Raw genomic sequence first — 12905 nt, 5'->3', positions numbered from 1 at the left:
ATACAGGCGAGCTTTAGGTAATTTGGCATTAGGGAGAACACATATCCGAAGTCTTTCAGGTACCCCGGTAGACCCTCCAGACTTTCGGAGCAAATTTGTATAGAACTAAGACATTTCATCTGACAATTGGGGCGCCAGTTAACCCCTTTATGACATTTGAAGGATTTCCTGACTGATGAGGTATAGATACGTCATGGCATTCATGCAACCACCATGACTAAGCGCATGGTGATCGCATGAAGGTGCCTGCTGTTTCTAACAGCAGGGCACCGGGAAATTGTCTGACTCACTGAAGTCCAGCTATGATCAGTGCTATAACAGCACTGATCATAGTCTGCTGCTTAGGAACAGCGGCATCAGCAGCACCAGCACTGATTGGAGCGATCGGATTATGATGTTTATTTTTATTATTAGTGATTTCGTCCACTAGAAGACGTCTCCTACCTGTCTGACGATATCTCACTTCTAGTACTTCAATTATCCCCTATATCAATATGGGACTCAATATTGTTATCAGCACTTAATTGACTATTGGCACTGACACTGTGGCCAGTGCAAAACATTTATATATATTTACGCATCAACGAACGTATCACTCCCACTATTGATAAGGACCAACTATCTCCACTGGCAAATTTACTTTAATCAACTTGGATTATTCAAATTATTTTATTCTGATATTTCTTTGCTTAGTGCGGCCACGGACCACAATTTTTTGCTTATCTTAGACAAAACACATCTATTGCTTTTTAAAAAACATAACCAGCTGCCTCCCCAACATGTTTCACCATGACTGGCATCTTTAGGGGGAATGAGGCTGCAATGCCCAGTGGACGGAGCTATTCTAGCTTATATAAGGTAGGCTGTGATATCATAAAGGTCAACCATTAATAATAATAATAATCTTTATTTATATAGCGCCAACATATTCCGCAGCACTTTACAATTCAGACAATTTACAGACATTTTGGGCACTGTCCCCGTTGGGGCTCACAATCTACATTCCCTATCAGTATGTCTTCGGAGTGTGGGAGGAAACCGGAGAACACAGAGGAAACTCACGCAAACACGGGGAGAACATACCAATATTATGAAAAAAAATAAAATAAAAAAGTACACATTTGGTATCGCCACGCCTGGAACGACATGACCTATAAAATTGTTCCACTAGTTAACCCCTTCAGTGAACACAGTAAAAAAAAGATAAAGCATTGTTTTTTGCTTCGTTTTTTTATTTATCATCATACTGCCAAACAAAAAATGGAATAACACGCGATCAAAAAGACAAATATAAATTAAATTGGTACCGCTGAAAATGTCATCTTGTCCAGCAAAAAACAAGCCGCCATACAGCTCCATCATCCAAAAAGTCAAAAAGTTATAGCTCTCAGAATAAAGCGATGCAAAAAAAAAATATTTTCTACAAAATAGCTTTGTGTAAAAGCGCCAAAACATAGAAAAACGATATAGATGTGGTACCGCTGTAAACGTACTGACCCGAAGAATAAAGCTACCTTATCAATTTTACCACACGCGGAGCAGAATAAAAAAAAAAAAATGTAAAAAAACAATTCCTGAGTTGTTGGTTTTTGTTTATTCTGCCTCCAAAAATCTGAATAGAAAGCGATCAAAAAATGTTACGTGCCCGAAAATGGCACCAATAAAAAAAGTCAACTCATCCCACAAAAAGCAAGCCATCACATGACTGTCGACCAAAATATGTAAACATTATAGCTCTCAAAATATGGCGATGGAAAAACTAGATTTTACAAAAAAAAAAAAAGGGCGTCCTTTAATGTGACAGCTGTCAATCATAAAAACTCGATATGATTCTGGTATCTCTGTAGTCGCACCGACCCGAAGAATAAGGTCGTCTAATCACTTTTACGCCGTTCCTAGTGCGGTATAAAATAAACGCTAGGGCTGTTTGTTTTTTTTTTACTTTTGAAAAAAAAAAGATGACGACATGGCAACTAGTGTTGAGCTGAGCGCAAGTGCTCGTTATTTGAGTTTGTATTGGGTGCTCGAGTCTCTGCCCCATATGCTTCACGACCCAAAAAAAACCTCGCGGGGATTGCCTGCCATGCACGAGTGATCCCCGCATGGTTTTTTTGGGGTGTCTAATAACCATGAAACATGCGAGCGGGAACTCGAGCACCCTTGATACATGGTGCATACCTGAGTACACGTTGCAAACTCAAGTTGTGAGCACTTGCGCTCAAGACTAATGACAATTTATTCAATAGGATGACCTAATGTTATCAAATTCTGTGTTGTACCTCAGGGTTCAAAATGTTCACTATACCCCTTGATAAAATCCATGAGGGGTGTAGTTTCCAAAATGGGGTCACTTGTGAGGGGTTTCCACTATTTAGGCACATCAGCGGCTCTCCAAACGAGACATGGCGTCCGCTCTCGATTCCAGACGATTTTGCGTTCAAAAAGTCACACAGTGCTCCTTCGCTTCTGAACTCTGCCGTGCGCCCAAACACTGTATTTTCCCCACATATGGGGTATTGGCGTACTTAGGAGAAATTGCACAAAAGTTTTTGGGGTTTATTTTCTCCTCTTACCCTTGTGGAAATAAAAAAATTGGGGCCAAAACATTTTTTGTGGAAAAAGTTTGATTTTTTTTTATTTCCACGGCTCCATGTTATAAACTTCTGCAAAGGACTTGGGGGTTCAAGGTGCTCACCACACATCTAGATAAGTTCCCTGAGGGGTCTAGTTTCCAAAATGGTGTCACTTGTGGGGGGGGGTTTCCACTGTTTAGGCACATCAGGGGCTCCCCAAATGCAACATGGCATCCGCTAATTATTCAAGCAAATTTTACATTCAAAAAATCAAATGGCGCTCCTTCCCTTCCGCACGCCCAAACAGTGTTTTTTCCCCACATATGGGGTATCTGCGTGCCCAGGGAAAATTGCACAACAAATTTTGGGGTCCATTTTATCCTGTTACCCCTGCGAAAATAAAAAAAAATTGGGTCTAAAGTAACATTTTTGTGAAAAAAGTTAAATGTTCATTTTTTTCTTCCACATTCCAAAAATTCCTGTGAAGCACCTGAAGGGTTAATAAAGTTCTTGAATGTGGTTTTGAACACCTTGAGGGGTGCAGTTTTTAGAATGGTGTCACTTTGGGGTATTTTCTGTCATAAAGACCCCTCAAAGTGACTTTAAATATGATGTGGTCCCTAAAAAAATGGTTTTGTAAATAGTTGGAAAAATTAGAAATCGCTGGTCTTTCTTTTAACCCTTATAGCTCCCCAATAAAAAAACATTTTTGGTTCCAAAATTCTGCTGATGTAAAGTAGACATGTGGGAAATGTTATTTATTAACTATTTTGTGTGACATATCTCTCTGATTTAAGGGCATAAAAATTCAAAATTGGAAAATTTCCGTTTCTTTCACAATTAAACGCAAGTGATATCGAAGAAATTTTACCACAATCATGAAGTACAATATGTCACGAAAAAAACAATCTCAGAATCAGGGGGATCCATAGAAGCATTACAGAGTAATTACCTCATAAAGTGACAGTGGTCAGAATTGTAAAAACTGGCCTGGTCATTAACGTGCAAACCACCTTGGGTTGTAAGGGGGTTAACACTATGTGGGTTAACACCATGGGGTTAACACCATTAGGTAGCATTGACCCAATAGCCAATCCAGGCACATTTATAATAGATAAATGGACATATTTAATTGGTTCAACAAAATGTCAATCATTGTCCTCGACCTATAAGGTCATCTTAAACTGAGATAGACTCCCCTATCCAATGAAGGAGTCTTTCAGGTAAACCCATTAGTATCCATTCAATTGGATCACTTGGCCTTCCAGGGGCCAATTAATGTTCCTTTCCAGGTCATCTATGTCAAGAGAAAAAAAAATGTGTTGAGGACCTTCAGGTCAGATGAAAGTCATCTGCATCTGCGTATTTAGACACAATAAGGCTGTGTTCACACCTGATCTGTTGCCAGGAGGTTGTTCAGGATATTTCTTTCTTTTTTGCTTGTTTTTTGGTGCATTTTGCTGCATTTTTTCACTGTCCTTTTGTCTACTATATGCATGTACATAAAGTTCAGTGAAAAAAAATCTCATTCTGGTTTTGGCACAATAAAATGCTGAAAAAACGCTGAAAAACCTGACACCTACGTTTTTGGTGTGTTTTTTCAGTGTTTTTTTCACACCCCATTACTTCCAATGGGTGAAAAAATGCTGAAAGAAGTGACATGCTCTATTTTGCAAAAAAACATGCAAAGCACAAAATCCTGAACAAAAAAAACCATGATGTGTACATGAGATTTCTGGAATCTCATAGACTTTGCTGGTACTGTAAGACACAGCTGAAAATTTGCATAAAAAAACGCATCAAAAACATGATGTGTGAACATAACCTTAAGGGAAGGACCTTAAAATTATGTGATTATTCCTGCGCTTGCACGCTCACTCATCCAGCAACCCTGTGAGAGGTCCTAACACACCAAAGGACCTTCAGCTCTTGCGCATCACTGTTAAACTAAGGATCACTAAAAGGACCAGCCACGCTTGCGCATTCTGCGCTCTTTTCTTTTTGACGTTTTATATAAGACTCCAGTGTTCCGCATGGCTATGCCCCGGACCCGCTTTGAGGCGATTCACTCATTTTTGCATTACAACGATACTGCATAGTGACCACCCCGAGAAGACCCCAATTTTGACAGACTTTTCAAAGTTAGGTAGGTCATTGATCACTTCAGCAACAAATTTGCATCTCTGTCCACTGAGCCACAGCAGATTCATCTTTTCTTTGCGTGTTTTAATTCTGTTATCTTTGTTTCTGTCGCTTTTGGGTAACAGGTGTTTTTCATTTACTCTGTTTACCTGTCTTATCACCGTTTGAGCGCAGCTATAAATACCTTCTCTTTCTGGTGTTTCCTGCTGGTGATAGGCTTTGTTGGAATCATTCACTTTGCTGTAGTTTGTGTTGGTTGCAGTTGCTTTGTGTGATTCCTGTATTCCTTAGGGAACTGCTACTCAAGCTACCCGAGGAGCTGCTAAGGACATTCAGGGTAAGCTGCCATTGAGTTGCGCGCCATTGCGTTATCTTAGGGTAATAGAAAAAAGAAAAACAGCTCACCCTCCACAGTCTTCATGAGTCCAAGGGCTCGTGATCAGCGCTCTGCTGGCGCTTAGATGCAACGATGAAGGAGACGTTGATGACGCTCACCAGATATCAAGGTAAGTAAAATGTGAAATTTATTCAATCCGAAATTAAAATCACTTCATGCAGGTACATATGTACATAATGTGAAACAATCCATAGACAGTAGGAAGGGGCAACAGGGGGTAAAGTGCGGATTTACCAGACATGTTTCGAACAACACATGTTCTTAGACTTGGTATATACAGTACAGACCAAAAGTTTGGACACACCTTCTCATTTAAAGATTTTTCTGTATTTTCATGACTATGAAAATTGTACATTCCCAATGAAGGCATCAAAACTATGAATTAACACATGTGGAATTGTATTCTTAACAAAAAAGTGTGAAACAGCTGAAAATATGTCTTATATTCTAGGTTCTTCAAAGTAGCCACCTTTTGCTTTGATGACTGCTTTGCACACTCTTGGCATTCTCTTGATGAGCTTCAAGTGGTAGTCACCGGAAATGGTTTTCACTTCACAGGTGTGCCCTGTCAGGTTTAATAAGTGGGATTTCTTGCCTTATAAATGGGGTTGGGACCATCAGTTGTGTTGTGCAGAAGTCTGGTGGATACACAGCTGATAGTCCTACTGAATAGACTGTTAGAATTAGTATTATGGCAAGAAAAAAGCAGCTAAGTAAAGAAAAACGAATGGCCATCGTTACTTTAAGAAATGAAGGTCAGTTAGTCCGAAAAAATTGGAAAAACTTTGAAAGTGTCCCCAAGTGCAGTTGCAAAAACTATCAAGCGCTACAAAGAAACTGGCTCACATGAGGACCGCCCCAGGAAAGGAAGACCAAGAGTCACCTCTGCTTCTGAGGATAAGTTTATCTGAGTCACCAGCCTCAGAAATAACAGGTTAACAGCAGCTCAGATTAGAGATCAGGTCAATGCCACACAGAGTTCTAGCAGCAGACACATCTCTTCAACAACTGTTAAGAGGACACTTTGTGCAGCAGGCCTTCATGGTAAAATAGCTGCTAGGAAATCACTGCTAAGGACAGGCAACAACCAGAAGAGACTTGTTTGGGCTAAAGAACACAAGGAATGGACATTAGACCAGTGGAAATCTGTGCTTTGGTCTGATGAGTCCAAATTTGAGATCTTTGGTTCCAACCACTGAGTCTTTTGTGCGACGTAGAAAAGGTAAACGGATGGACTCTACATGCCTGGTTCCCACCGTGAAGCATGGAGGAGGTGGTGTGATGGTGTGGGGGAGCTTTGATGGTGACACTGTTGGGGATTTATTCAAAATTGAAGGCATACTAAACCAGCATGGCTACCACAGCATCTTGCAGCGGCATGCTATTCCATGCGGTTTGCGTTTAGTTGGACCATCATTTATTTTTCAACAGGACAATGACCCCAAACACACCTCCAGGCTGTGTAAGGGCTATTTGACCAAGAAGGAGAGTGATGGGGTGCTAAGCCAGATGACCTGGCCTCCACAGTCACCAGACCTGAACCCAATCGAGATGGTTTGGGATGAGCTAGACCGCAGAGTGAAGGTAAAAGGGCCAACAAGTGCTAAGCATCTCTGGGAACTCCTTCAAGATTGTTGGAAGACCATTTCCGGTGACTACCTCTTGAAGCTCATCAAGAGAATGCCAAGAGTGTGCAAAGCTGTCATCAAAGCAAAAGATGGCTACTTTGATGAACCTAGAATATAAGACATATTTTCAGTTGTTTCACACTTTTTTGTTAAGTATAAGCATATAATTCCACATGTGTTAATTCATAGTTTTGATGCCTTCAGTGTAAATGTACAATTTTCATAGTCAAGAAAATACAGAAAAATCTTTAAATGAGAAGGTGTGTCCAAACTTTTGGTCTGTACTGTAGATGTTCCATATAGATGAACATTTATATACCAAGTCCAAGAACATGTGTTGTTCGAAACGCATCTGGTAAATCAGCAGTTTACCGCCCTGACCAACCTGTCAGCGGTTAGGTGATGGTCACATGACCATCAGCTGATTAAATGACGTCACCGCAAGTCCTGCCAGAATACCGCGGAACGGCGACGGGAGAGGATCGTCGCTGGGGGGAGACCAGGGGCCGCCGGGGAGGTGTGTATAAGGTTTTTTTATTTTAACTTTTTTATTTCTTTTTTTACTATGGATGCAGCATTTGCAAGCAGAACTCTCTGGTCACACAATATACTGTAAATCCATGCCAGTCGCATGGATTTATATTGTGTGACCAACTTGTCAAGCCCTTTTCCAAGTGATGCTCAAAATCGCTTGGAAAAGCGCTTGAAAAAACGCATGTAAAAACGCTTAAAAAACGCTTCTCCCTGGCAGAAAAAAACGCATGTAAAATCTGCATGCTTTTTTTCTGCCAGGGAGAGGAAAAAACGCTCAGGAAATTTCTGCTTGCAATCTGCATCGTGGGCACATAACCTTACAGCCAGGGACAGTGCCCACACCGCCCCTGGCTGTGCAACCCCCTAAATTCTGCGATCAAGAGCGATTGTGACGTGCCCCCTGGGCCTTGGGGTACTCAGCAGCCTGGCCGGTCGATGCTGGGGGATGTCACCGTGGCAGTGACCCAGTCCGTGACTCAGGGTGGTCAATTAAAGGGAAAGTTTTTAGGATAATAATGTTCGTGACGCCACCTGTGGTATGCGGCTATATGGAGCCGCCGCTGCGGTGCAGATCCTCTGGAGCTGATGGTGACGCAGCAGAGTTGGTTCAGCTCTCCACAGGCAGAGCTAAGCTCCAGGGCAGTGTAGATGATTTGTATGAGGTAGATGTTGCTGTGCTGTGTGGTGCAGGGCTGGTGATGGCGCAGCAATAATTCCAGAACAGTGGGGTGCAGTCTTCAGGTTTTACTCACGGTTGTGCAAGACTCCAGGTTACCAAGGCCAGTGTGTAACCTCCCATGTCGTCCTGTGTCCACCAGGGAAGGGGTTCAGCAACTTTCAATTTTCTCAGGAGTACTTAAACGGGACCCCGTTCTATGTTCCTTTCTCGGTCATCTTCCCTGCGCTGTCTCTTGCCCTCCTGCCCCGCGCCTCACAATCAGTGTCCCAAGCCGGTGGCCTCGGGTCTTGTCGGGCGACTTGCAATCCCCTGGACCCTATGCGGCCACCTTTTCGGTGATGTAATTGTGGTGGTTGGCTGCTGCACCTTGCAAATACAGCAGCCTCCGGTTATCTAGCTGAGCCTGGTTGTTCTCCACTAGTTAGGGGCTGGTCCCCTCATTGCGGCCTGATCCCTCCACGTCCGTGTAGATTCGGGCACACGGGTGGCTTCCTGCACTCACCGTGCACCTGGGATCCCCTCTGTCTCTGGAGCCTTCCCTCCTCTCCCGTCATCTCTCACTCTCTCTCCTGGGCCTCTCAGACTAGGCCCGACTCCTCTCTCTCTCCACTCCACTCCTGCTCCAAGCACTGGAGCCAGGAGCCTGGATCCTCCTACATTGCTCTCCTGAGCAGGATTCGACCCTTCTAGATAGTTCCCCTCCTTCTTATACTGTACTCTTCCTGACGGTGCTCTCCTAAACTGCTTCCTCCACCCACACCCACTACATGGTTCCACCCTCCAGCTAGGGACCAGGGACTGTGCTCTCCCTTAGGAGCAATCTCGCCCTTCCCCACTGGAGTGGAGTGTGTTGGATGTGGGTGTGTTGTTCCCGGGTAGTACTCCTTCCTTTCCTGAGAGTGGGGTACCACACCTCTGGGTGAGATGCAGTACCTCTGTGGCGACTGAACCCGCAGGGGCGCCATATACCCCCCCCCTCCCCATTAAACACAGCACGTCCGTGGGCTGGAACAGAGTAAAAACACAGGTGTTTTAGACATACAAAAATTTTAGAATACATTCACTTAGAAGCACAATCATAACTTTTCTTCCCTTTATGGGAGGCACTTTTCTTTAACGTTTCAGGTTACTATATAAAACTTCTTTAAATAACATTTTTCTTCACACATGTAAAACATTTTCCATATAAAACATTTTTCAGTAAGATACAGTGAAATCCATACCCGGGTGTCCATTTCACTTGAGAAGGTGCAAAGTGGGGGGGGACCCGTCCGAAAACCCCCAACGTAGGCCCTGGGCGTGGCTGCAGGGCATAACTGATCCAGTTGTTGGACCACGTCTTCGGCCATGCCAAACGGGTTTTTGTTCAGTGGTCTTGATAAAACCAACAAGAAGCACCTCAAAAAGTGCAAACTATGTACAGATGAAAGATTTTTGGTAGTTCACCGTCCACAACCTATGAGTCCTTGTACCTTTACCGGGTACACTAAACAAATGGACAAACTTTTTAAACACACACAATGATTATTGCCATACCCTTCCGGGTAACTATATACACTTTAACTTTTTTTTTCTAATCAGCAGTTCAGTTTGCTTTTAATAGTGGTGTCCCCGACGCGCCCCCTGGGCCGTGTGTGTGTGGGGATACCCGGAACCGGACCCGTTGTGGATGCTGGGGGTTGTAGTCCTTGCGTGGCGGGGACCCGGTCTCGTGGCTCAGGGTGGTCAACCCAAATGGCAATCTATATGCTGGATGTCCGACTACGCCACCCGTGGATTGCGGTCAGAGTGAACCGCCACTGCAGGGTAGACCGCTGAGGCTGGTGTTGTGGGTGCAGCAGAGGATAGTACAACTCCCCACGGGAGGAGTATAGCCTCAGGGCAGTAAATAGGGATGTTGGTGGTGATGGTGCGCGGGAGCAGCAGTAACCACACGGAGTCTGTCATGCAAGTCAGGGTCTTTACTGTTGGTGGTATTAAGGGACCCGTCCGCAATACAGGTTAACAATGGAGGCCTGGTCAGTCTGAGAGCAACTGGGAAATCCCGCTGGTCAGGGGGAGTTTGTAGGCCTACCGTGCTGACTTCACTCTTTCTTGGCTATCCCGCTGTAGTGTGGTGGTAGCCCACGTCCCTGATTGTACCGTGTTGTTCTCACCCGTATGACTGGCAACACGGGCCTTCCGTACCTCTCACACCTCCGGGGCAGTAGTGGACCCTCTCGTGTGGCTGAGCCTCCGGGCTTCCTTGGGCCAGAGGACTTGAAGTCCCCTGCGTGGTGGTTTTCTGCTGTTGGACTCCAGTGTCCGGCTCTGTAAGTCTCTAGCCAGGATGAGCTCTGCTAGCTCCCCTCCTGGCCTCGTGTTCCTCCTCTGCCTACAGGGACTCCTCAGCCTGCTGCTGACCTGTCCCTATCTGCAACTTGTCTGGAACTTCTCCCTAACTGGTCTGTCTAACCCCGCCCCAGATCCAGTTTATAAAGGGCAGATTTCTCCCCTCCCTTGACTGAGGCAGGAGGTGCTGCATGCTAATTGTCCCCAAGCAGGGAACCTCCCACCTGCTCTCAGACATGACATTGCTGCCACTGTGGCGACCAGACCTGGGGTGCCACATTCCCCCCTAGTGAAATTTAGTACTCCGGGACTAAACACATTTTGCAAAAACACAACAGGTAATAACAATACAGTAACATATATACAAGAAGTTTAGTCTTTTTAGGTCACGGCGCTTCTGTAACCAGGTGTCCTTGTCACCCAAGATGCACTTTGAGGGACCCGTCCCAAACCCTCCACGTAGGCCCTGGGGTGGCTATAGGGCATTGATGATCCGGAGTTGGACCACGTCTTCAGCCACCTCCACGGGTTTTGTGTTCTGTGGTCGTCTTCAAAAGAGGGCACCTTACCAGGTGCAACTATGTACAAGGTACAGTTCCGGTTATTCATTGTCCATAACCTGTTAGTCCATTGAACTCTGTCGGGTAACTAGAAAAACATAATTAGTATGCAAGCAACAAACATTTTAGCATTTGCAATTTACAGGTATATATACATTGCATTTAGATTCTCCAGCGAGCGGGTACCTGACCTTTAGTGCTCCTGTTGGACCTACGTAACCCACTGTCTGGTGGTACTCTATTCGGGTCCCCTGTTTCTACCCCCTGTGTACTGGGTGTGCTCGTGTCTGCACTAGAGGTGTTTGCAGATGTTACGGGTAGGTTGGGCAGCTTTCTGCGTACTCTTTGGCTCACCACGGGCATGGCAGGTTCACTACTAGCCGAGGGTTGATTCTCCTGAGCTGCTGGTATGTACTCTTCTGCCTCTGGGGCCACTTGCTCTTCCAACACTACTTGCTCTTCTGCAGGCCCTTGAGGGGCTGGCTGGAGAAAGGTAAGGACGGGTACCACTATAGCGTTGTTGATTTGTGTCCAGGACCGGGGAAATTCTTTGAGCACTGTACTGACCATTTCCTCCCTTTCCTCTGCGGGTTGAGGGCTATCTTGGTCTTCATCAGCGCTTTGCAGCTGCTCGGGACACTTCTTCAGGTGGTCTCTGGAGACAGTGGCTGTGGTCTCTCCTCCATCCTTACTGATAACACATACCTTTGGGTTTTCATGGCTTGAGGGCAGTACGGTGTACGGGTCTTTCTCCGACTGGTCATCCAACTTGTGGAGCCGTCTCTTCCTCTTCAAGACCTGCTCTCCAGGTGCCAGGGGAGCAGCAGGAGCATGCTGGTTGTAATTCCTCTCTTGCCTCTCTCTTGCTTGAGACAGACTTCGCTCCACACTCTCCTGTACTTTCCGGTACTGCTGCTGTCGTTCTGTGTCCCAGTCTGCTTCTGGTGAGGTGTCCTCGGGTGTCACGACTCCCATCTCCAGGTCAATTGGCAGCTTACCAGGTCTTGCTCTCATTAGGTAAGCTGGGTTGCAGTTGGTAGAATTTACTGGGATATGGTTATACAAGTCCACCAGGTCCGGCAGTTTCTCAGGCCACAGGCTGCGTTCCTCCAGGGGCAACGTCTTGAGCAGGTCTATTACTACCTGGCTCATTTTCTCACACATCCCGTTGGTTTGGGGGTGGTAAGACATTGTCCTTATCTTCTTGCAGCCATACAGGTTGCAGAATTCCTGGAAGACTTCAGCCTCGAACGCTGGACCTTGATCAGTCAACACTTGCTCTGGATACCCGTGCGGGCGGCAGAAATGCTGCTGAAAGGCTCTGGCGGCCGTCTGAGCTGTTAAGTCTTTGACAGGGACCACCACTAGAAACCAGGAGTAGTGATCTACGATTGTGAGGGCGTAGACGTATCCCGATCTGCTTGGAGACAGCTTTACGTGGTCCAGGGCCACCAGCTCAAGGGGCTGCTTTGTTATGATGGGCCGCAGATGAGTCTTCTGGCTGGCGCGGTCCTTCCTCCTTAGGTTGCACGGGCCACAGTCTCTGCACCATCTCTCTATAGCCCCTCTCATGCCTACCAGAAGAACCGCTCACGCAACAGGAACTCCAGCTTTTTCCATCCAAAGTGCCCTGCTCCGTCATGGTATGCTTCTAGGACCATAGCCGCATCCCGCCTTGGGACCACTACCTGCCAGGTCAGCTCATGTGTTCGAGAGTTGACCGTTCTGCGGCACAGCCTCCCCTCGTAGAGAAACAGCTTGCTCCTCTCCTTCCACAGCTGTTTGGCCTCTTCTGGAGCATCCGGACCAAGGTGGGCATCAGCCTGGGTCAGCATCTCTTTTACCAGGCGGACTGCGGGGTCACTATCTTGTGTCTCTGCCCAGACGTGGTGGGGTATGGGATTGAACGTAGCTGTGGCAGAGCATCTCTCCTTTACGCAGTGGGAACACTGGGTGATCCCATGACGGTGGAATGCAGGGAGTTCAATTTCTTCCAGTTCTTCTGGATCCTCTCCCCCGTCCTGCAAGTGAGGCATTCTGGACAATGCATCTGCGTTGGCA

The sequence above is a fragment of the Phyllobates terribilis genome, unplaced genomic scaffold, assembly GCF_046119375.1.
Source record: "Phyllobates terribilis strain yellow unplaced genomic scaffold, ASM4611937v1 Scaffold_4__5_contigs__length_816908805, whole genome shotgun sequence".
Lineage (NCBI taxonomy): Eukaryota > Metazoa > Chordata > Amphibia > Anura > Dendrobatidae > Phyllobates > Phyllobates terribilis.
The sequence above is the reverse complement of the archived record's forward strand: the minus strand, read 5'-3'. Positions refer to the sequence as shown.